This window comes from Temnothorax americanus, unplaced genomic scaffold (genome assembly GCF_048541705.1).
Source record: "Temnothorax americanus isolate GAGA-0224 unplaced genomic scaffold, ASM4854170v1 Scaffold1, whole genome shotgun sequence".
NCBI lineage: Eukaryota > Metazoa > Arthropoda > Insecta > Hymenoptera > Formicidae > Temnothorax > Temnothorax americanus.
In genome coordinates this window covers 4,788,075-4,813,468 of record NW_027509230.1, presented here as the reverse complement: position 1 = coordinate 4,813,468, position 25,394 = coordinate 4,788,075, and the positions used below count along the sequence as shown (strand labels likewise).

Genomic DNA, 25,394 nt, shown 5'->3' with positions numbered 1-25,394 from the left:
CGTTTACGGCGGTTCGCATTTTACCTGCTACTAATCTCAGACGTCAAAACGCGCGATTTCATGTTTTACTTGTCAGTTTATGGCGAATACAGGAAGGCGTTAAATTCGCTACTTGCCACAGATTTTTCCAATTTGGCACAAATCTTCGTGAGTTGAATTCATTTATCGCGTTATACGAGATGTTAATTTGATTTAATCGGAACGTGCAGGAAAAATAAAAGAATGGGGTAAAAAAAGTGCTCAAAGATGCTTGACCTATCTTCGAAATAATCAAGACAAGAAAACCATGATAGCACGGTAGAAATCTCGTAATAAGAAATTAAATGTTGTGGAGACACGCTCTCTACTTTGTTACCGGTACGATGATCTCTGGTCTTTAGCGGGACATAGTGCACACACACACACACACACACTATAAACAGTCGTAATTTTAGTTCCGTTAATATCGAGGTTAATATATACTCTTTGCGGTGCCATCAGAATATCCAGCTAAAAATAAATTTTGGGTATATAGGCTAATCGGTTTTTACGCAGTAAATTCATTTATCCTATTTTTTTATGATAGCAGTCGTTCAACTGTGCTATGAGAAACCCGAGAGGACTCATTATGATACAGGGTATAGGTACACGCCTATCATCCACTGGTCGCGATTGAAACGTCCCCTCGATCGATCGATCGGTCGTTCCATCGATTGCTGGTTTGCTCGGCAGCACGTAATAACGCGCATTATCGCAAGATACGCCTCTTTATCGATATCGTAATATCTCATAAAAAGACGCATCTTCCTCGCCTACAATCTCGCGAGATACGCATCTTCCTCGTTTCTTTTTTTCTGCTTCCTCTCTTCATTTCCGCCAAATGCGCAGCTAATAAACGCATATACATTTGTACCGCTCGGAAAGATTCTATGATTACATTTTTCAAGGCATTTGCACCAATAAAGTAATTTATGCTAATTTTTTTTAAAAACATAGCCAGCATTTTTAAATAAATAATATTCCTGATACTTTTATTTCTTACATCGCAAGCTAAATATATAATAATATTATTAGCTTTTTTTCATCAGCATTGCGATCATCGTGACCACCTTGGTTTAACAGATGTCATCACAAATCATAAGATTAGTACAAGATCAAGACATTTCGCTTGATCGTAAAATTTCTACTAATAGAGCTGCTGAGATACTAGTAAAGTACGTTAAATATATATTGCAATCGAGCCACGATGCTTCCAGACACGAACTCGATCTAAACATGCTCTCATTCAAATACCTCGGAATATTGCATTTTATATTTACTCACCAGCGTAAGGTACGCCTCTCGCCACTACGCAATTAACTAGATATTAATACCACGCACATAACTCGGCTGTAAGTTACTTCTTTACGTTCGTCTAGGCTCCGTACGCCTGCTTATATCTCCGACATATATCGGAGGAGAAAAAAATTAACGAAGGTGTAATCTCATCTTCCTCGTTCGTCCGTCATGCTCCTGAGTTTCTTGGTTGATACGAGACGTACTTACACGGCCCGTTCTTCGTTTTCCCCTTCATTCTGAAAAATTCACGCGAAGCTAAGCAACTTCCGTTTTACCTCCTATTTCGTTTTCCCTTTCCGCGATATTTTAACTATTCTGCATTTCGGAGCTCCTCGTTTTTATTTTGTCACGCTTAAAGATGACATTAAATTTATAAAGGATAATATCCTATCCTCTTTTTTTTCAAAATTATTGACAAATGATTTTACGACGATGCTGCTTCCTTTTCCACGTTGATAGTCTTTTCCTGTTCGTCGCACCATTTACTCACGAACGGGCCCTTTGAGAGCAAACCTACGGAGCAAGCGGCAAGTTTCCAGCGAGAAATGCCACGCTCGTGTAAACACGAAGAAAGCCTCGGGAATGCAACGACTTCTTCACGGATAATCCATAAGTGGCTGTTTTATCCGGCACGTAGCGCCCATTCTTGCGCTGCATTTTCGTTACACATGCTCCTAAATATTGTTTCCGCGAAAATAGTTACGCAGCATTTAAAGTATTATCAGAGTCTATTAAATTCATCATTTTGTATGTAATGCTAATTAGAATTATATTAGATTACTTTTATAAACTAAACGTATGTTATCGCGATAAAAAAATTAGAATTAAAATTAAAATTAAAGTTATTCTTAAAAAATTAAATAATTCGACTTTCTCTAATATACGACGTATAAATAATATATACAATAAAACGCGTTAAAGAATATGAATTTATTAGTCTCGTACTTTCGTCTCGGCAAGGCAATTACGTCGATTAGGAGTACGTTAACCATGAATTACTACGTAAGAAGTCCACGCGAGATCGAGAGCTGATGTGCGTGGTAAATTATTACCGCGGAGAGTAATCGTTAATCGAAGATCGCGGCGAGCAGAATGGTGTCGCCGTCACATTTATTGGCAGGAAGAGTGCGTCGCGAGTAATCATAAAGTTTAGAGCGCGTTTAATCGCGCCAGTTCATATCAGGCCGCATAATAACAAGAAGACACGCTACGATCACGGTAATTAAAACACGGCACGTTATAATCTTCAGCCCATTAAAGCCCATCAATTACACACCCTTCCCCCAACAAAACAGCATCTCGTGCTCGTCTGCAAGGCGCATAATTCAGTATGATACTCCCGTGATAATGGCCGTTGGGCTGGACCAAGTTTGAGTTAATAGATTCTTGGAAAGGCACGCGATTTAATGGACCAGTCGAAAATTCCAACGCGATGAATCTCGATTAGAATTTTTTTGCATCTTCGGATACCGTCCAGACACGTTAATCGCATCGCGCGTTGCGATCATTTTTTTGCACACTCTCAGTCGTGGGCAAAATTTCAAAACGAGTATGCGTTACGGCATTGCATCGATGAATATGTAACGCGCCATCGTATAATTACGGTAAGAACAATATCTTCGATCAGAGATTCCGAACAACAACGGTACCCACTTAATTATCGTAGGAACATAATCGTGGCCGTTTAATCAAACGTATATGTAATATCACCAACGGAGGAACCGGTACATCCTGCTAACAGTAACCCCCGGCGGAATGAAATACGATTAATCCCGCATGTATTCTATTTTACGCTCGTTGTATCGAATGCCGTCCCGATAGCGATAAACGAATGATATATCGTGCGGTAGATAACGATAAGGAATCTCTCTTAAAGCCCGACGAAGAAACAATGCTCCGGATCTAACTCTGACACCAAATGAAGGCGTGGTTGCTCAATGAACTGCGTTAATGTAACATACATTTTGAGCCTAAGGCGCACGAAAAAGCAAACTGGGGTACCCTTTCTCACTTCCATTCTTATTCCTCTCGAGAGAGAAATCTATAAACGTGTCCGAGGCGCTTCGTGAATAAAGGGAGCGCAATTCCGCGCGAGATATGTTGCGTGCCCGCTATCTTTCCGTTCTGTTAATCGTTCGCCGATTTCCTTTCAGAGATGACGGGGATCATCCTCGATCCTAATCGAACGCCGCACGGATGTACTGGTTAATGCTTGATTATTCCCGCGCCGGCTGTCGATGCATCTCTCTTCCTTCCTCCGTTGTTCGGGTTTTCGCTAAGAGCCGGTTCGTCCGCTATCCACCGCCGCCACCGCCGCCGCCACCGCCGCGATATTATTGGTTGCCGTAGCCTAGCTACAATCTCAAGGAGCGGCGGAAATCGCCCGTTATGAGGAGCACCGGTGATTAATTATTATGCAAACTAGCGGTACAGCGGTACCGACATTCCCCGTCCTTTGGCGTAGCCAGGCATCAGGAGATGCCAACGCCGCTGCCGTCGCGGCTGCTCTGTATTCTAACGCATCACGGCGAGCTGCTCTCGCGAGCGCGAGCTTTCATCGCCTTGGTAGCCCAACGCTACCATCAATCTATCGTTGATGTTAGGCCTCTCTGTGGTTAGGCATCATTTCGCACCTATCAAATGAGAAGCTCTGCCGCGAGGTTCGGCCAACGCGATCGCGAATCACTCCAAATAGCGTGCGGCGTGGCAAAATGGTATGATAATTCTCTCGGGCAGAAAAAAAAACATTAAATATATGTAAAAAGGGTTGTCGGTGGCACCGCTATAGATGGAATTCGCCATCGTCATTCTTCTAAATTAGGTGACGCGTACGGAGTATAAGATCGAATATGTACTCCGGAAGAGAGAATTTATTTTCATAAGCGCTCTATCATTTTACGATGGCTTATAATTACATTATGTTGCACGTAAAATAATTTTTTTCTGGATGTTATTTTGATCGTAACATTATACAACTTTGTGGAATGATAAACTTGTACGATTGTACGTACATCGAGTATGTGTACTATGTGTAGCCTTCGATATTTTCACAGAATGTCGATTGGACGTTCCGAGGATGGTGGATTATCTTATAGCACTCTCGAGAGAGTATCTTAACGTCTTCTCGAATCTCAACCGAGTATAATGGGAGGACCCAGGCAGGAGAAGTACCGAGGAACATGAAGCGCGAATGACCGCGGGTAAGTAATCGCAAATATTTGCCGACACGCTCGCGCCGCAAGATCGAATGCGGAAATTGCCGGGCGCGTACGTAGATCCCTGATTTATGTGGCAAATAATTGCCAAATATAACGAGCCGACGTGACATAAACATGTCAGTTCCGTACAGTGTAATAATTATCAGCAGATGTCGATAACGTCGCGATGCGAAGCGTATACGGGCTTCATGGACTGCGTCCCATAATTCCTCGAGAAAACAGTAAAAGCGGCCCGCGAACCGGACACGCCTATGGTTATTACCGTGATAATTTTCCGGACGAATAAATTCATGAGCTCCTGTCTTAGCTAATCCTATAGCTTATTTTGTCCTATCCGGTATATTCTTCGAGTATACTTACAATTAATATTTTCGAGCACAGATCTGGAAATCTGGTTACATTTCGTATGAAACTTGCCGTCGTTGGTACGGCAGGTATATGCGAGCCTTTATCCTACTTATGCTACTTCTCTTAAACACAGCCTATCTCGACATGCTGGTTACGTCCAGCAGAAGCGCAGAATTTCATGCAAATGCGCCGCGGTGCATTGCGTGTAGATAGGGGTTCTGAAGTAATTACAATAATAATGGCAGTCATAACAGCGTGTCTCCCTGCGCGACGAGCGGACGAACGAGCGGTGAACGAGTTGCCGCGCGTGGGAGCAGGAGTTCTTTTCTTCGCCCTCGACGTGCCTGTGTACACATCGGGGAAACTCTCCAAGTCTGGTGTTCATCGCGGGCGCGCAAGGCGTTCATCGCCTGTTTGCCTTGCCGTTTACACGGAATCCCTGAAACACAGCCAGTTTGCTTTGGGCGCGGCGCGACGCGACGCGGCAGCGCGCGGAGCGTCGTTGTATCGTATGAACCGGAAAAGCGGAGTCCTTTAACAAGTCGGGGTGCCACGCCACTTAGCGGGCGAATCGACGTTGGGCAAACACCAATGTGCCATGGGAAAGTCTTTCGGACTTTCGGCCGCACAGTGGAAGTGTATTTAGCGCCGGCAAACGTCTTCCTCTTCCTTCCTTTCGCCTTTTCGATTACAGACGCAGGAGGACTTGATAAAGCGCGCCTGCTCAGCGAGACGTTTTACGAGAACGTTATAATTACAGATTTGTCAAATACTATATTTCCACGGTAAATGATTCGGAAAAATCCCACGGAGGGTGACCTCGGCGTGCAGATTTCCACGTAATGCCGAGGTGAAGGAACTATAATGACGGGACAGCGCGAGGGCAGGAGGCGCGTTTGAAGAAACGGTGATTCTATTCTCTGCCAGGAGGAGACATGCGCATCTGTGCCTGCCTGGGCTTTACCGAAGTAACACGCTCGATGGCCTTAGCGAGTCACGATAGTGATTTCTTATACGAGGTTTCCAGATCGACCGACACGACGCGACGTCCCGACTAGGAAACCAGTACAAGGAAATGCAGGACGATCGCTGAACGATTCTTAACTTCTAGGAAGCGCTCACGAGTGTGTGCGAAAGTCTGGAGTATATGTCGCGACTTTTATTTATTTTCCTAAAATGTGAATCTCTGGTCACATAACGGGAGATTAAATTACTCTTCAGGATATTATTTTATATATATCATTTCTTTCTCTCGGTTCTCCTTTAAGAGATCAATCAAATTTATTTTACTGCGGTAAACTTTAAACGAGGTTTTATAATGACATTATCTTACAAAGACAGCATAAGAACAAATAACTCGAGCAAAGCTCGCGAGAGCAAACGAGCATTTTCTGCCGTTAAATAAAATCGAAAATAATTAAGAAAGCTTCACAAGAGACTCCTCGTGAATCAAGCTCTCGAGCGTATCAAAGATACAATCGCGTATGCGGCCATTGCGGCCTCAGGTGTCGAAGGATCGATGAAGTAAAAGAGCGTGACGACCATGCTCGGCTCGTGCTCAAGGCGTACAGCGAAACGTCATTGTGACCTATGCCCAGGTGCAAGGGATCACCTTCGCTTCTCTGTATAAATAAATAGTGCGCTAGAGAGGCTGCCAGTTCACCCGGCTACACGCCAGTAAAGATCACCTTCTAGTCCAGGGGGACAAGGCGCACACGGGAAATAATATAACGATGGCGAACCGGATGCGAGGCCACGCGGACCACGAGGAGCAGCCACCCAGCGCCAGTTGCCTGTGGAGTTGTCTTACCCGGTGTAGACGCGAGATATGATCTCCGCCGACTTCTGGCCGGTTGCAGGCCTATAGCTCCGAGGCGGGCTCGCGGGACGACAAATCCTGTCGACGAGGCTCGTACGTTGTCAAGCCTCGGAACGACGATAATCGCCGCCGGGGACACCCACGAAACGACACGTCGTTAAGTTGCGGTGCGAAGTAGCGCGGACGCTACGTGACGGACTGGTTTTATCCCGATTAGTTCTTGTCCCACTGACGCTACCGTCTTAGCTTAATAACTACTCAATATGCTAATAACGAAGAAGATTAAATCCATATCTCGTAAAAATGATCAGAAGTATGCTTGATATCTATCGTTGCTGGAGATATATCCTGGATGATTTAACGATCATTGTGGGATTCATATCCTTATGACGATTGTCGATCTCAGAAGACCTCGAGCAATCGCTAGGTACGTCCTCAATGATTCTCAATTATGACGAGGGATCATTGCTGTGATATGTACCTATGGTTACCTCGAGTGCGTGCCTGCAATTGAAAACGAACCAGTTACATTGATATTGTAGCAACGTTTGGATCAGCCCGATGCGGTTCGGCATCTCGGTGGTCGTGCTTCGCGTCGCCCTCCACGCGAAACCCGGAAGAGTCTCTCTCGCGAACCTCTCTACCTCAATATCCCTCTGGAAACCCCACCGAGTTCCAGCCGGCGTTGCGCGCACCGCGGCCACCAGCTGGACGCGGTCTACCGGGGAAAGGCTAGAAAATGTAGCGAAACGAAGCGAAATAGAACAAAACAAGTGAAAGAGAAAGAATGAGCGAACAGGCCGAACGACGCGGCGCGCGGCGTAGCGCGGCAGAGGACAAGGAAACGAACGGAAGAGCAAACGAGAGAAGAAGGTGAGCTGCTATTCTTCATACGTTCGAGATAGAACGATCGAGGAGGAGCTGCAGTCTGTTACTATCTTATTACAAGACTCCGTAAATGGTCTTCATCAAGGTAAGATCGTGTTCCACTAGGCCGGCATTTCCTCCCGTTGCTCCCTCCCCCTTTCCTCCCTGCCCTTCTCTTCCCTTGCCCCCTTTTCCTCGTCCTTTTTTTCTCTTTTCCTTTTTTTTCCTTTCTGCTCTTCCTTCGTTGTCCGCCGCGCCGCGGCGGTGAAGGAGTCGGCGAAACCGTGGAGGCTCCACTCGCCAATGAGAGGCAGAATGAGAAGGTGAGATTCTTCGACGTTATTAATCTCGGAATGGCCGTCACGCGCAGCGACGCTCGTGGCTCCGTCGCGTATACCAGAATAGATAAATCGAGGGTACCAACGCCACGAGTTCCAGAGTTCGTTCTTCACGGTCGAGCGACTTTCGCCTGTATACTACACGCGGACGATTAACGATTGTGCTCGTTAAGCGACAATTCCTCTTTCCACGTGAACGAGCAACCGCTCAAGAAAGTTAAAAGTGAGGGGTTGTCGCGAATCATCCCCTTCGTCAAGGACAAATGATACTAATTAAGTTGCGTGCGAGAGAGCGTCGCAAGCAATTTTCGTAAAATCAAAAAGAAAAAAATTACCCAAATTCGCAAATAATATTTTAAACAATCGGCTTTTCGACGAATTTAAAATCGCCTTTTCCTTGAAAAAATATGTTTGTTTGGCACATTTCTTTAATTAAACTACGAATGATATTTCTTTATCTATGTCTATGTCTCTAAAACTTAATTAAACAAATTTCATGATTTTCTCATTTTCAATCTATAAATGGCGAGTAGTTAGGGAAGAAAATAGAACGTGACTCGTTACATCATTTTCGATTAGCTCGCTCTCCGGGATATCTATCTCATTTGCCTCGCAAGAGATAATCGTGCGAATATTCTGACAACAATCGTAGGAAGTTGTAGGTAGGCGAGGACCACGAGCGTTTAGTATTATAGTGACAGCGCTCTGCGGGGATTTCCCGTGCGTCACAGTCACGCTCTACTTTTTCGGCGGCTAAATCTGTATGTTTCTTTTTCTCTATTTTTCGCGTTTCTTCAGGATATTCACGCGTATTGAACGTCGCGATAATATGATCGTGTCACATAGCGAATTAACCGGTTAATTACAAACCCCACGACGATAATCAAGAACAGAGTGAACAGTGAACAGCGAGAGCGCAGTGGCTGAACGCCCCTGGACGGATAATTTACCGTTACCATACAAGAAACCGATTACCAATGGAGATTAATTCTCGATATCGAGCAGACGTTAACCCACCTCTACCAAGTATAGTCGTGAGAGAGTAATCGTGCTCGATATGAGCAGACACACCAGCGGCAACCTGCTAACAGGCCACTGATAGCTGCGACGATCCACATAGTTAACATAGTATATCGGCCCATATCTTACGGTTATGTGGTATTCGTTAGTATGCTCGGTAGCAGTATACCTGCACTGTCTATCCACGCTGTCGTCCCACTCATAAATCATCGCTACTAGGTCGACGCGGATGTTACGAATTATTTGGCGGATAAGTCATCGGCGAGTCGCGTGCACTCGTATTCGCGACCTGTTCCTGTCCCTGTTTGCATGCTGATTCACAAGGAGAAAGGACAGGCCGCGAAAGAAGGAACGGAGGAGGCGCGTGTCGCGAAGAAGAGAGACGCAGACAGGTCACCGACCAGTTGCCGATGACAATTCCGACGGTCGACCGACGCACAGGCCGACAGGTACTCTTATATTATTAGCGGAACTAGGCCAACGGTGCAGGTTCGCTGAAAGAAGAAAAAATAAAACCCACAACGCAAATTGGGTTACCTTTATTTTCGTTTATGCCGAAATAAAAGTATTTCTCAAATATTTCGACCGCGTAACTGAGTTCGAATGTGCATGACCTCCCAAGCGATATGACTTTTCACTTTTATATGACATTTATATGACATTTATCTCCACGTATCTTATGTTTACTTCTTTAAAAAATTGTACTCTGCATAATCGTTTAGCATATTAGTTAATCAATGCATACATACATATTATATCTATGTATAATATATACGTCTCTTTTTAAATTATATGTTTAAACAGATTTTCCAAATTATTATATAAATTATCTTTTTTTAATAGCGTATAAATAGCGTATTGCAGAATAATTTTATGTAATATAACCATTACAAAAAAATAGAAGCTTATAACTTTTTAGTATACAATAATTTTTCTCGCATATTTTCTTCATACATTTTATTATAATACATTGTTGATTATAATTCGAATATTCCTCGGTCTAGCATTAATTACGTACTTACTTAACACTTTATCGTAATCACGAAAAAATCACGAAGCGTAAAAAATGATATTGAATGTGAACGGGGAAATCAAACCGCGCCTATATGCCGATTAGCGTCCTGAAAACCGTTCGTGAGATCGTGCATTATACGTGGGACGGGTTCCAAGGTGGCGTGGGGCGCGATTCGTGCGCGCATTGAAATTCTCTCCGATCTCGCCGAGACCGAGTAGCCGATTTTTATCGAGTACATGACTGGTTACCGGACAGAAGTCATAAACCGCATTCGATATCGAAGAACGGTCGAACACACGCGGAATAAAAAAGTACTCGACCGGACGCGCATTCGCGATATTTCGATCGGACGAGAGAGAAACCATTCGGACGTCAATGGGCGAAATAAAAAGGAAAAAAAATACCGTTGATAAACGTCGAGAAGAATGGACAAGTGTTTCGCGTAATAATATTTAATGACTGCCGCGAGCGTACTAGAAGCAGTGTCGCGTCTGTGATACCGCGACAGCCGATAGAGCACGGCTCTCGTACGTGATGCTCAAAATTCTTGCGTGTCTGAAGCAGTGTCACACCTCGTTGTGCGGATAACAGAAACCCGATAATTTATCATTCATATTTCACGACTGAATGTCCAACTCGATTTATTGATCGAAGGTACACACACACACACACACACACACATACCGAGTGCATTTTGCAATACCAAATTTCCAAATGGTATTTTCGCACGTTCCTATTTCGTCTCGTCTGCACAGAGCTGCGGGTCAACGTCCCAGGACTTTGATCGATTTCCCAAAGTATCAACTAAATTCAGCAAAACCATCCGATTTCTACGGTATTGTCCTACGTGACCGAAGAATTGATGCGTGCGATTGAATCCGCGAGCTCATTTCACGCGCTATAGGAGCGAGCCTATATAGATGTGTATAACTCGGTATTTTTATACACGTTGTTTGTAACGCGCTGTTCTTTTATAACTGGAGGCCGACGGCCGTCCAAGCGTCTCCCGTTGTTGTTATTTTTTTTTTATCCGCAACACTGTTTATCGGGAAGATTATCGGCTCAATACGCTCATACGATCGATCGCTTTGAGAGTCACGTGAAGCGTCCGTCATTCAAAGTCCGACGACGGCGACGATCCGACACGCGCCTCGTCCTTTTGAAACTTATTGTAGCGTGTGCTCATGACGAATACATTGCTTCGGCACACACCGTTCGCCTTTCTCATTTTTACCGTTTCGTGAATATGCGATTCGAGCTTTCGGTCAAGTGAGAATCTAAAGCGGGCCTGACGTAGACACGTACGACATTTCGCAGAGAATTTAATGATACCATTAAGACCTCGATATATTTTAGGTGTGATAATCTGCGTGATTTTATTTTTATTAATCCGACGGAAAAAATCGTGAACCGTTAATTCATTTCATAAACTTTAATTTTACAAATTATTATTTAGTTCGTAAGATGATTGTTTACGATTAAATATAATGTAAATAAAAAAGCGAGGAAAATTTATTTAAAAGACAGACTTGTCGAGTGAAAAATTACACTCATCAGAATAAAATGTAATTAATCAAATGTTATGAAATAAAAAAATGTATAAAAAAAATATGAACCAGCAAAATCTTAGTCAAAGCATCGAGTATGTGGATAACAGTACTAAGGAAAGGAAATAGCGAATGTCCTGTCGAGAAGTTGCGCGACTCAGCACTGCTGGCTTGTGGGCTGATCGCAAAATAATCATTCAGCGGCTTAAGGACGCTCTCACCGTCTATCTATGGACCAACAAACTTCGGATTCTCTCTCCGGTTATTGCCCTTCCTAAGATCGCGTGTCTGCCGAGACACGATTCTTATTTACACTCCATTAACACGTTTCATTTTCGTCGTTCTACGTAACAAGCGCGCGACCATCGTTGTAGACACAGGTTGATCTTCCTAATTAACGTTCAATAATGAGTACTTTGTAGCGTATTCCCGGTATTTCCCTTTATATATGGATTCTGCGGAATCCATTTTTCCTTACAAGCAAAATTTTCTCAGACGTTGAATCTTTTCACAACTTGGTAATTTTTAATTAATTTAGTTAAACAAATTAGTGACTGAATTTCAAATAAATATAGTGCCAAAGTAATGACTTGGTAGCGTGGAAAAAGCTTTCCACGACATATAAATAATGCAATTTTCTAGTTAACGTTCAGTCATACATTAAGAAATAAAGAGCGAGAATAAAATCGTTGAAGAAACATTACTTCTAACGTTCAAAAAGTTACGGTAGCGACGCAGATATTGTAAGCCTCCTATATAACTAGTACTGTGTATTAGAACGCAACATCGCACTTGGCTACGAGAATCGCAGCGTTATTATGGTCGATATGCAGAGAGTTAACTGTTCATCGCAGAAACCTCGCGTTTCCGTTGAAATGCGATTTAATATATCACGCCCGTTGATCGTTACGCGATAGGCGAGCTATCGGACGCACGTCGACCGTGACGGACTTGCCGACCGTTCGTTTTTGCGTGGAGCAAGATTGCTTCGCGAACGACGAGATCGCGGCGCACCGTCCAGGAAAATAGCAACAATCGACCGCGAACGTAACAGCAACAGCGGTTGCACGTGCTCGAGCGCGAGGCGCCGCGTCATGCAGCATTGCCGATGGTTGTCGTCGCCGTGATCGTCGTCGTCGTCGTCACCGTCATGGTTTCCGTGAGATTGAGAGGAGAATTCGATCCACCGTAGGAATGTCCCGTTTATTCACGCGTGTCTCTCTCCATCATCATCGGAAAGAACGCCTAAGCGGTCTACTCCGACGACGTACAAAGAGGAGGAGGAGGGGTCTCCGTAGATTCCTCTAGTTTGCATTTTTCGTCTCTGTTATCGTGTGCCGCTCTCTCGCACGCGGACCCATTATTCCGATCCCCATTTCTATGACTCATTATGTAGGACCGCGCGGCCTGTTTTAAAATTCTCCCCGAATAGTGTCGTTTAGAAAAATTGATATACTTTCGGCTGTTTGATTCCATATAGAGGCACAAACTGCGACGAGTTCGATCAGGGTTTCGAAAAAATTTCTAATTTTTCAGAATATTTACGTTATTATTCATAAGTTTGATCAGAAAACTTGCAATTGATCTCGCTCAAATAAATTTTGTACGAAATATAATTTGTTTCGACTGTATGGATTGTAATTTCGTTGTTTTCGTTGCACCGTTTCGCGACTATCCCGCATGATCTTCCGGATATCGCGGATGCCCAAGATCCTGGTGTATTCTATGGATTTGAACGGAGGTGTTTCCTTGGTATTCACGTATTGATGTTTGGCTCAGTATTGAAACATCGTTTCGTAATTGTACGAAGCGTTCGTGCACGTCTGATTATCCTTCGCTGGTTGCAGATCGACACGCATACCTATTGTACGCCGCCGCCGCCTTGAATTATTTAGGCGGTACGGACCGCTCTTTTTGGTTTGACTCTCGGTCCATTTTCACGCGAAGTGAGAAAAAAAATTATTCCCGTGATATTTTCTTATTCATCTAAGAATCGATGTACAACAATCAATTTGGTCGATCGTTTCTTGCTGATTATATATTAATGAAACAACCGTATTTATGTAAGTGAAATATTCAACAAAAATTGATTGTTACTTTATGATTCCACATGTACAGCAAAAGCAACGAAAGTATTTTTCAAAAAGTAAAAAGGACGTTCTGTAAATATCTAAAAATTTGCTATCAAAAATTGTGCAATCTTTCCTAATCCTCGTAACAAATTTCATGTGTTTTCTAAGACAAATCAATCGCGCGTGATAAACGAATTCTAATCACGGCAACACAAAGTGCAGAAAGATTTTCCGTGCAACAAAGTTATTTCACTATTACCCCTCTCGAAAACGGAACATCCGAATTTCCGTGTGCAAATTCTTAAATCTCTCCTTTCATCTCGGAATCACTTGTGAATCGGGACATTCTTTTGGTGGTGCACATCATCACAGTCCTTAAAATCCACGGCGACGACAAACGTCGACGACGATCACAACGATCATGTCGTTATCGCGGCCTGTCACAGCCGCGTGCAACCGAATCACTGATCTTGATCACTTGGTGTCATTGAAGGAGGCGCGACCAAGCCGCTTCATCACTTATCCACCCTCGGCCGACCGGCCGTGCAGGGAGAAAACCGGCACTAAGTATACTCTTCGTGATCACTTACCTATCCAGCACGGTCGTCGACGGCGGACGACCCTGACGGCTCGATGCGGCGACGTGATCCCCTCTCGATGTACGGTCGATTTAGTTAGTTATTTCGCACCGTGTCGGACGCGAATCTACCGGCAGATTTACAGTAAAACTAACGTGCTTGCTCCGAAGCCGCGATGCGACGATTGTCTTTTAAAGGGAACCCGGGCTCTTCTCTCGCACCCTTGACGAGCGTATGCGAGCGTAAGAATTTACTCTCTCTTCTCTCTCTCTCTCTCTCTCTCTCACCCCCCTTCTCTCTCTCTCGCTCTCTCGCTCTCTCGCTCTCTCTATCTCTCTCTCTCTCTCTCTCTCTCTCTTTCGCTCTCTTTAGCTGATCCCTCAAAATCACCGCAACACCACACCGAACAGAAGTGAACTACTCGTGCGCCGCCGGTTCACGGTACCTTAAATACCTTGGCAGCCGCGCCGCCGCCACCGCCACCGCCACCGCCGCCGCCGCCGCCACCGCAGCGCAGCGCAGCGCACCACCGCCACCACCGCCGTGCGCGTCGTGCGGCCCCCTACCTTAAACTCGCCCCACGCCGCGCGCGCGGATTGGCGGGGGAGCAGCGCGAGGAGATGTGTACCCGCAGGCTATACACCGGAGAGAGCATCCTCTCTTTTTCCTTCCATTCTCGCTCCCTCTCACGTACACACTTCCTCTCCTACTCTATTTCGTTTCCTCTCTCTCTCTCTTCCTCTCTCACGTTACCTCTTGCTCGCGCCAGCCTCTCCCTCCCCTCCTTCCAACTGTGCTTCTCATCTTTCTCTTTTTCGTCCTCCCTCTTTCCTTTTTTCTCAGCGTTCGACCACCAACGGCATGTTCGCAGGACTAACGCGTGTAACGTCCTGGGTATCGGCCGCGGGATGGAAGGGTATCCCTTTTGTCCGGTGCTTTCTCTTCAACGGCATCCTTGGCTTAGCTGTTCGACTCGCGAATGAACGCGCGCGGATTGTCCTGGTATACGTATTAGGTGTCATCGGCGAATGGACCGTGAACCGAAGAGGAGCCGCACGACGAGGAACACCCGTCGGTCGCCGCGCCGCAACGATGCGCAAGCGCGAGTGCGCATAAACGCCAGAAACGGCGGATTACGCCCGTCGCAGATACGCGCATTAGCGCTACGCGCGTCGATGCGAGTGTACCTGTTGTGCGACCTCTCGCTCGTGACGCTCGTTCTTCGAGTTTTTGGAAGTTGAGATGCGATGCCAGCGCGAGAGGAGAAATGATCAGAAAGTAATTAAAATTTAAAGTATCGACTAATTTTTGTAATTTATTAAAGCTTTCTCCAAATAAATTCGAGCATTTAGTATTACATATTTGAATTGATTATATTTAATTTTCTTTTACTACCGTGACTCGACTATATATTATCGAAAAGCAGAATAAAATTACGTTAAAGTTTATCCGGGAATTTGACGTAAACGTTGGTCAATGCCATCAGAAATTCAATCCGCTGACTCACTATCAATCCTTTACATCGTTGAGCACACGCGACGGTAAGCTCGCAGCTGGGCCAAAAATCTCTTCTCCGTTCGTTCCGAGAAAAAAATCTTACGGTGAAATCTTCACCGAATTTCTACCTCCTCCATTCATTCCCGTCGTGAGACAAGACGCGCTTCTTTTGATCGATTTTTACATGGGATACCTCGTGTGTATCACGGAGAAGTAACGTTATTTCCCGTGAATCGTTCCCCCGGCTCTTCTCTTTCCGTGCGATCATTAATCGACCACATAAAGGTTGATAAAATACACAGAATCCCAGCCACGTTCTGCGAAAGGATGATTTTAAAGATGATCTCATCAAGAATGTAATTAGAAGGAACGTATATGTAAAGCAATTTATTACGCGCGTTTATCTAATTGCAAATCGATAGTCCATTTATCAGATTTATAGATTATAAGACTGATACGCGTGCGTAATTACTATGCAAAGTTATCCTAACGGCGCAAGATATACCATCGCGTTTTATTTTTCTTTTCGAACAAAACGTACCTCGAAAAATTATTCGATATTCGACACAGCGTCCTTCAGTATAATTTCGTACGTAATTTATCCAATTATGTATATCTTCCGTCCTTGTAAGATATTTGCATCACATTCCTCTTCGAAAACATACAAAAATTCTCTCAACAACCGGGCGATCGTTAATTGTCGGTGCTCGCCGATAAACCTTGGCGATGTCCAGGAAGTTAACCGACATTGTCCCTCCTCTCCAGCCGCTATTCGTACGTACGTTCGTACACAGTGCATCGTCCATATTTACGACGGAGAGGAGTTCATCGGGTAGACGAGTGCAGCCGTAAAGCATCGGAGCCAGCGGAGCCCTGCGCGATGTACCTTGCGAGAGATATCTGAGATGATGTATCCACCTCGACTCACCTTGGTTCACCTTGGCTCATCGAACGCCAAGGGAGGGGAATTCGGTTCAGCGAACCGTGCGCACGACGAAACTGGTACTCGCTAACCATCCGGGGATCTTTCTCTTCCAAGATCGGTGCCATTGACACTGACATAATAACTCACCGCGACCGCGTTTGTCGGAGTCACGACGTACGAATGAAATTGCCGCCGATGGCATAATGCTTCTTGCATAAGCGCCGGTGAGAGCGGAGATCGAGCAGTGTACCACCAAGAAGAGAGAAAGTGAGATAGAGAAAAAGAGAGAAAGAGAGAGAGAGCGGACGGGCGCTGAGCAGGGTGACGAGAGGGGAGAAAGTGAAATGAGAAAGAGAGAAAAACACTGTCGAGCACAGACAGTGAACTTGACCTGGATCTCGGTCAGGGAGAAAGAATGATCGTGGGCTTCTGTAGAAAGGAGAAAGGAGGCAAAGAAAGAGCGAGACCGAGGAAATTACTTTCGATTTCGAGCTCTCGAAGATCGGTTACACTTTCTCCCTCGTCCACCGCCGCGCGGGGTGAAATTGTTCCCTTCCTCTCTCCGACCTTTTTGATACGCTCGCGACATGTCGGACAATCGTTGCGTCTTACCTCCATATATTGTGATGGAGCTATGATGATCAGAATCTTGAAGAGATTCGCGATTGATGAAAATGCGCAAAACTTTTATTGACATCCTCTTTTTACCATTTCTCTATAATAATTATACATATATCAATGGTCACAATAATTTTAAAATTTTCACATGACGTAACGTTGACTCGTTCGCAGAAAGCGTCTGTCGACGGTTTAGAGCAACACGGATGCAGGTATCACGGTCGTAGTGCGCTTCATACCAAGATTATCGACGGGGACCGTAAAATTCAAGTTCGATCGAGTCGTTTATACGTAAATGTGAAATGAATTTGTCGTGGGCATCACATTGACGGTAATTCCATTGACTTTATTGCCATCCAAATTAAGACACAAACCGCTATCTCACATAGAAATTATCTAATTAGACCGAAAAGGATGTCGCTTTTGTCATCGCGTCGCTAACACATCACACATTTTGACACAATGCGTAGACTGCACTTAGCATAAGGTTGAAAATTCAGGCTGATGCAACATAATAGTATGCAACGGTACACGATAACCATAAATGTATTCGACATTGAAACGAAATTATCTTGAAATCCACCAGTAACTTTACAACGTTCTAAATTTAATTCTACAGCAAAGATTATAATGAAAAAATATTTATATTTCTTTATGTAATATAATAAAACTTTCAATCTGTTAAACCGTTTTCTTTCTAAAACTATCTAGTTATATCTAATTCTACTAAAGAAAAATAATCTTTGTTTATTTCCAAAGCAAAAGAATGTGTGATGTGAAACATATTAAAGATTGACAAGTTTGAGAAATACCTAAGTATAACTTCTCTTCTCGATTGGATTATGCACCTTATCTCAGTATTCCACAGAGAGAAACCAGCCGCGAGCGCGCGCTCGCCGAGACGCGTCCCTCGATATTACTCGGAGCGGGCAACAAGTCGACGAACGGCCTTGCGACATTTGCCGTGCGGCGAACTTGGCGACTCCGTTCGTCGGACGTTACGTATCGACACCGCGCGATTCACCGGCGAGTTGTCGGCGCAATCCCGTTCCCGATGGAATTGCAGAGCGGCTCTCACGGACGGATAGGTCAACCGCGATATTACAACCGCGCGTAGTCAGCGCGAGTCCTCGACTTGTGCCGACCGCGCGCACTCCCTTTCTTCTCCTTGTCCTGGCCATCAGGGTTCTAAAGGAGTCTCTTCCTGGCGCGGCGAGAGACACCGTTGTTGTCGGCGCGGCAAATCTGCGTTGCTATCTGCGATTTAACTGCGACGCCCGTCTCGTAAATAAACGTGCGGCCGGTACCGCACATCGTCGCTTCGGCAAATGGAGATATTATGCGGACCTCCTGGCCGACTCGATACTAGAGCGAGAAAAAGGACCCTGGGGGGGAGGAGGGGGAGAACGGGACGATCGGGCGCGGTTTTCCGGTAAAGTCGTCGCCGTCGCGTGTAAACCCGGCGATATATTTGCCGGACTCTTTACGGGAGCGTACGTGTGCAGGCGGAAGCGCGAACATCGGTGTGCACACGTGCGCGTGCGACGGGGATGTCACCGCCTGGGTTCGCGAGCAGTATTCCTCGATAGACCGTAAACATCGGAATTTATGTATAAGCGCACCGTACAATATTTTCACGCCCTGCAACGTATGCGCTCGAGCGAGATCCCGAGGTGGACGGTGACTCCAATACCGCTTTGCGATTCACCCCATTTGAAACGCGTAATAAGCGAACAGTTGAGATCAACGTCGATTGAGAGCGTCACAAAATGACACGAGCCGCTATTTCGAGGAAAAGAGAAAATTATTTGAGTGTTGGGTAATACGTATGGTTTCTTACGTCTTTTGTATTCAAATCTTTATTTTATATTTAAATTTTAATTTTTCATATAATTTTACTGATAGTTTAAAGAAAACGTTGGATTATACAGGCATTGTTTTATTAAATTAAGATATCATTCAAGATTGACAAGTTGAAAGGAATAAAAGAATTTTAAATGGACGATTCAGACGATTTCTTTAAATATTTGAGAAGAAAGATAAAACTGTATCGATATTTATTTTATTTAAAACGTTCATACATGCACGTACACATTAGATTTACAATACAATTACACGTACCCATATTTTGCGATTGCGTCAGGTTTCCACGATGCACGTAGAATATGACGGAAGACTTCTCTTCCTGGACCCGTTTCGCCGTTGACATCACGACGCAGAGCACGCTGCCAACGTTGAAATAACGCGAAAAACGGTCATGCGTCCCCGCAGCGCACGTGCTATCGCGAATACGTATTTCAGATTCTGAGTAAGAATAAACGTCTCGCGTTCGCGACGTCTGCATTATCATCGATTTCGTGGCTCGCTTTACAATTTTTCACTCTGTGTCTGATGGCAAACGTGACCTGGCCCGATGCTATTTCCGCAATGTTGCAGATCCGCATATCGCTGTCAATTATAGGGGTAGGAGGTAAAAATAAATTTCAATACACGGAGTGCATTTTGCGGAATCATGTCAAACTTATCCGACCGTATGGATTTCTCAAATATTGCATTGGCGAGTGCACGACGGAAATGTCACTCCGAATCGTTCCGCCTTGTAGGCATTGTTCACTACATATATTACATTCACTTTGCGGGAAATGTAGATAAGGAGTTTGTGATATTATCGTAGAAATTATTCGCGTCATGTCGGATAACGACATAACAAACTCGCAACGTAAATCTATAAGCTGAAAACGTAAAATGAGAAAGTCTCGAGTACAGTTCTTTTGTAATCATCGTTAAAGTTTTTCTTTCTCATGTTATTAAAGCGGAATTATATGATGGGCTCGTATTAACGGATGCTTTATTGCACGGTGTACGAGAGTATCATGATCTTGCAGGGCGCATTTCCACGAAAGAGGGTAAATTCTGCGAGATAGTTCTCGCAGGGGATGTAGGAAATCAATAGCGTTGCTAGGGCTGGTCGGAGAGCATGGGACGATGATGCTTTTAAAGCATCCAGGGAGCTCCGACGGCGCGGAGAGAGTACACCCACAATGCACACGCTTGCAAATTATTCCTCTCTCAAATCTTCTTTTCAGCGAATAAATTTTTTTCACGGGGAAGACAATGATATTGGAGTTGAAGTTTATCGAATCTTCTCCCGCGTTGTAATACGTCCGGCGTCTGTTCGACGCTGCTTCTCGCAAATGGACCAATAAATATTAATGCCGGCTACGTGAAGGGAGAAAGTACTTTGCTAATAACCGAATATTCAATTTAGAAAAAAATTGACCGAGACTTGGACTTTGATTTTAGATAGCTAAATTAAAAGCGTTGCGACATTATACCCCAAAAGCGATCTTTTATTTATTAATTTTTTTATTAAAATACGATTACCTATGCAGGAAACTATTAGAATTATTAAATTGAAGAACCTATGTTAATGTTATAATAAATATACGACTAAACAATATGATCTCGGATTTCTATGACAAACAGTTTCTATTAATTTTTTATAAATTTTTATTCAATATTTTCTATATGTTTTTTTATTAGCTTTATCAATAATAAAAACTTAATCTCCTCTGTTGTCTCCCTAACTGGTTCCATTATTTTAAATATTCCATTTCTCGTGTGTCACCGGTTGAAACACCGCGGTCACGATATGAAAAATGACTTTAATCTCAAACTGAGCTACAGATTTAGGGGTGACTCGCGTCATACGTGAGAGGGTAGATGACAGGAAGCGGAAGCCAGATCGCCGAATATCCATTTACGATTTTTCTCTTTTTTTTTTGTTATTTTCATAATATTTCTACCATGTTATCCTTTTCTCTCGCTTTCTCTCTTTCTCTTTCTCTTTCTCTATAGCTTATCAAGCAATCATAAAAACCATTTAGCGAAATATTTCAAAGATTCATATACAATCACAGGCTTGCAAAACAATTTAATGGCACGTCAGAAAATGTTTGCGCGTTGAATCAAATATCAATTACTGGTGATTGGATTCTTGTGAGGGACGGCATAATCCGAGGCTTTCCTGTTTAGCTCGCAGCTGTCTCATCGGGTCTCATTGATTTCGACTGATACTGGCAGGTTGGATTACAATGGGAGACATCGGGCACACATGCGTGGGCGCATACGCGCTCTCAGAGAAGAATGACATCACATTGCATTCGAAATCCGGCATAAGAGAGTAAATCCTCGCTATGTCGGGCGTATGGAAGAAAGGCAGGAAGGCGGAAGGTTTTCGTGAATGTATGACGAAACGATTCGAGATGGCATCCTCTCTGATGCATATATTTTCGAATTCATCGCACCTGCTTGTGACATCGGATTTTGGAGTAAATACCAGGTGAGATGCACTGAAACGCGACCTGCACGTCATTTCTCCATCTTTGACACGCTCCAGTTTCGTCAAGTATGTACATTTCCCGTCGGAAATGAAAAATACAAAAATTTACCTTTCAATGCGTCTACCGCCACGCGACCCTGAACTCAAGTCATAAATTATGGCGGATGATTGTCATAGTTATCCCGAATGGAGCACGTTCGAAATTAGGTGTATTTACTCGGTCCTCGAGCTCAAGTCTAGGTGCTCGACCGAGTGTAACTATTTGATTTCGACGTTTATGAGGGAATTATGCTCGGTAACGCTCGGCTCTTAGTAATTTCGTACTATTTTACTGTACTACTATAAACTGAAGTTCTATGAGACTTTAACATAGCGATTAGTCGCTGAACATCTCCTGATTTATCGCCACCATGGCGGTCACCTTGTCCCGGTCGACGTGCGTTATTAATTTCCTATATAGGGCCAAGTCGACAGCACGATACAGCGTTGTAGCCGAAGATCCGGAAATTAAACCATAAATTATCTCCCGCGAATCGCCGACAAACATATCAGCAGGCCTCGCAAAATTCAAATCAATAACCATTTTCCGCGTCACTCTTCGTCATTCCTGAGTTCCGTCAATTCTTCACTGAAGCATCATTCAAATATTGATAATGGACGAAGAACGTCAAATCCAATCGCCGGTGGATACGAACCTTCCGCCGCTCTCTCTCTCTCTCTCTCTCTCTCTCTCTCTCTCTCTCTCTCTCTCTCTCTCTCTCTCTCTCTCTCTCTCTCTCTCTCTCTCTCTCTCTCTCTCTCTCTCTCTCTCTCTCTCTCTCTCTCTCTCTCTCTCTCTCTCTCTCTCTCTCTCCTTTTCGCCCGCGGGAAAATTGATTCTCCTTTCAGAGGGTGATTCTGTTTACAAGAGCCGAGGGGGAGGGAAACGACATTGGGGCGCGGGCGGTTTGATTACTACGTTCGTTCGAGTGAGACAGAACGAATGGGGAAGACAGACAGACCCTTTGACGCGAAGTGGATACTCGAGAAGGTCTTCATGCGTCGTGGTGGCTGCGTTTGCTCACGTGCCGTGCGCATCTCGTTTTTCCAATTCCTTCGCCCTCTCCGGGCACACAATGCGCAGGTTGCCGTTTGATTCCGACGCGTACCGCCCTACTCCGGCGGCTACCTCTCCGAGTCTTTGTGTATATCAGGCTGTAACAAAGCGGAGTCTGCTGTTTCGCCCTTTCGATTTCGACGTTTAACATCCGAAAGGAACTTTGCGCGATGCAAGCATTGTATCCTTAACATCCTTGCCTTCCGTCTTTTAAGAAAACTGTTAACACGCTAATCGTTTCCAAAAATCTGATAAAGATAACAATTTGGCAGAAGAACAGAAAAAGCAATCTCGTAAAGTATTAATTTAAATTAATTCAAATAAAATAAAAATTTAACGTTAAGAATTAATTACGTAAATCTAAAAATCTTGTTACAATTCTATCGTCTCCTCGAGCAAAATTGAAACATGATTTACTTCAGAAGCACAATACATTTCATTGCAACATCGTCGACGATTGGATCGTTTTTTTTTACGCATTCCTACGCGATACCGTACGTCGTCGAAATTTCTTCACCCGGGCGGGTCTTAGATGACGGTCGAATCGAACCTCACGTAAAAGAAGTGTCACAAAAAAAGGGACGGGCGCACGTTCCGATGGTACCGTTGCTCTGACAAAACTGTATCACGACGGGTCTCATACGACGACAGTGAGATTTACGTTCGAGTATCCGCCGACAGGTGATTACCTCCACGAAATTAGTTTCCGCGAGCGAGCGCCGCTCGCTTTTTTTTTTTTTTTTAGTCCGTTGACCGTTTCTTTTTACTCTGTAAGATTAAAGGCGTATCACGTCGCGTTTCGGGACGAGGGACAGCGGCGAAATTGGTCGAATGGGAGAGCCAGGTGTACCGTTCGATTATGAATAGATCCGCGTATGCGCCGATTCATGTCAGCGATATTGCTCAGTCATAAAACATATCAGTGGAAACAAGCGATCATGATGATGATTATATCGATGTCGAATGTGTAGTCAATATTCTTTATGTTATTAGCACGTTATTATGCATAACAAAGAGATCGATATTTCGATAGTACAAAAAGCTGATATCTCTTTTAAAATCTGCGTATCAGTAATTTGTTTTTAAAAGGAGATTGCTGGATACAACATATCATTCATAATACGTTACATATAGAATAATACACGTATATTCCCCGAAGCAGCCAAGTGCGAGAGCTGCAATTTTACAATAGGCTCATCTGCAAGGTTACTAACCGTTAAACTGGCTTGTTTCACCTGACAATTACTCGGTGCAATGTATAATTTGACGTTATTATGCACGCGTAGTTGAATAGGAATAAACGCGAAGAAATGAAAAATCAGTATTTCTCTCTCTCTCTCTCTCTCTCTCTCTCTCTCTCTCTCTCTCTCTCTCGTTCTTTCTCGATCATTACTTCATTTCTAAAAAAAAAAACGAAAGACCAGAAAGAACCCGAGGCACTGAACGTCTTAATTCGATCAAATCGTTGTCACTGATTAAACGCTTGCGCGCGCACTTGTAAGGACTTCATGAGCAATTAAATCTCGTTTAGCGCAGCGCGGGATAGTACTTCCTGTTTGAAGCGTTTCTTACATTTCTCGCTCGCACCTTCCGCGTCGGTGATGTTCCCCTTTTTACGCCTCCATGACTAGTCTCGTGACTAATCCGAGAGTTCGGCTAATGCCGTCGCCGCGAATTAAATGCAGAAATGCATCAAACTTGTATTTCCGCGGCGCGGTGCAGGTCGCGAACAAATTCCTTCCTTGCTAACGATTGGCCGCATTAACCGGTGCATTTAAGTGCGACGGTAGTCTTATTGTATGTAGCGCCGTATTCACGTTCGCGAAATTCGCACGATTCATGCGACTGCAGGAATTTACTATCGGGTTAATGCCGGCAAATTACTTGCGCGCACGAATAATCATCGAGATTTTCCCGCGACGTCTCTCGACGCGCCGTCGACTCCTGTAGGATTCCATAAAATCGAATAAGACTCGTGGCGGCTGCATTTTTTTCGCGAAACAATCGCGAACGCATCCGCTCGCTCGCGCTTATGCGCGCACATTTGCATTTTTATGATTTCGCAGAAGAAACGTGGGGCAATTGTAACAAACGGGAGAACGAATCTACTCGTACTGCTCGCTTTGAAAATGCAATTTTGTATATACGCATGCTTTACGCACTCGTTCTCCATTCATGAATTATTTCACGACTTTCGCTCATACAACTATATTTATGCGATAGTAACGAACTATCAGTGATTCAGATTATTTTTTACTGTGACAAAAAGCGATATAGCCCAATCATATTCCTAAAACAGGAAGGTGAGCTCACTCCAAAATTAAGCGAATCACAAAGATGTCACGTCATTCTCGATTGCTTCCTCCCATTGCCCATTGCGGTTCGCCGTGCGTCGGTTCTTCCGCCGGTCTTCCCGCCGCGTACTCTGATAAATGAGAAATTCCCAGCGTTGATTTTCCTTCGCCGTATCGATCAAAGCAAGGAGTTCACGGACCCCGCGGCGCCGCGCGCACACAGCACAGCCGTAACATCATTACGAGAAACACGATACCGGCACGAGAAAATTACGGGAGAATTTTTCTAGGGTGCACCAGCACGAAACCCGTACGTGCGAATGCTGCTGGTCCGTGTGCGCGCCCGCGATGTTGTTTACCTGTAAATTTCCTACATACGCCCGTCCGTATACAGGTGCGTGCGCGTGATATATACGTGGGTGGGTGTATGCACACGCGGTCACGTTTGAAACGCTTCGAGAGGAAATCGTAGATACGAATCTG

The 25,394-nt window shown here is 44.3% G+C and overlaps 2 protein-coding genes across 3 annotated transcripts in view; one reads left to right on the top strand and one right to left on the bottom strand.

The window, feature by feature from the left end:
• Positions 1–14,563, bottom strand: part of LOC143901729 (uncharacterized) — a 41,025-nt gene extending 26,462 nt beyond the window's left edge. Inside the window, exon 1 of the mRNA XM_077414246.1 lies at positions 14,152–14,563. The gene's annotated coding sequence lies outside the window, so the exon portion shown is untranslated. The remainder of the gene's footprint in view (positions 1–14,151) is intronic.
• LOC143901780 (uncharacterized) overlaps positions 1–25,394 on the top strand; it is a 66,716-nt gene that overhangs the window by 28,576 nt on the left and 12,746 nt on the right. For both annotated transcript variants that reach the window (XM_077414454.1, XM_077414374.1), the window contains exon 4: positions 4,371–4,517. The gene's annotated coding sequence lies outside the window, so the exon portion shown is untranslated. The remainder of the gene's footprint in view (positions 1–4,370; positions 4,518–25,394) is intronic.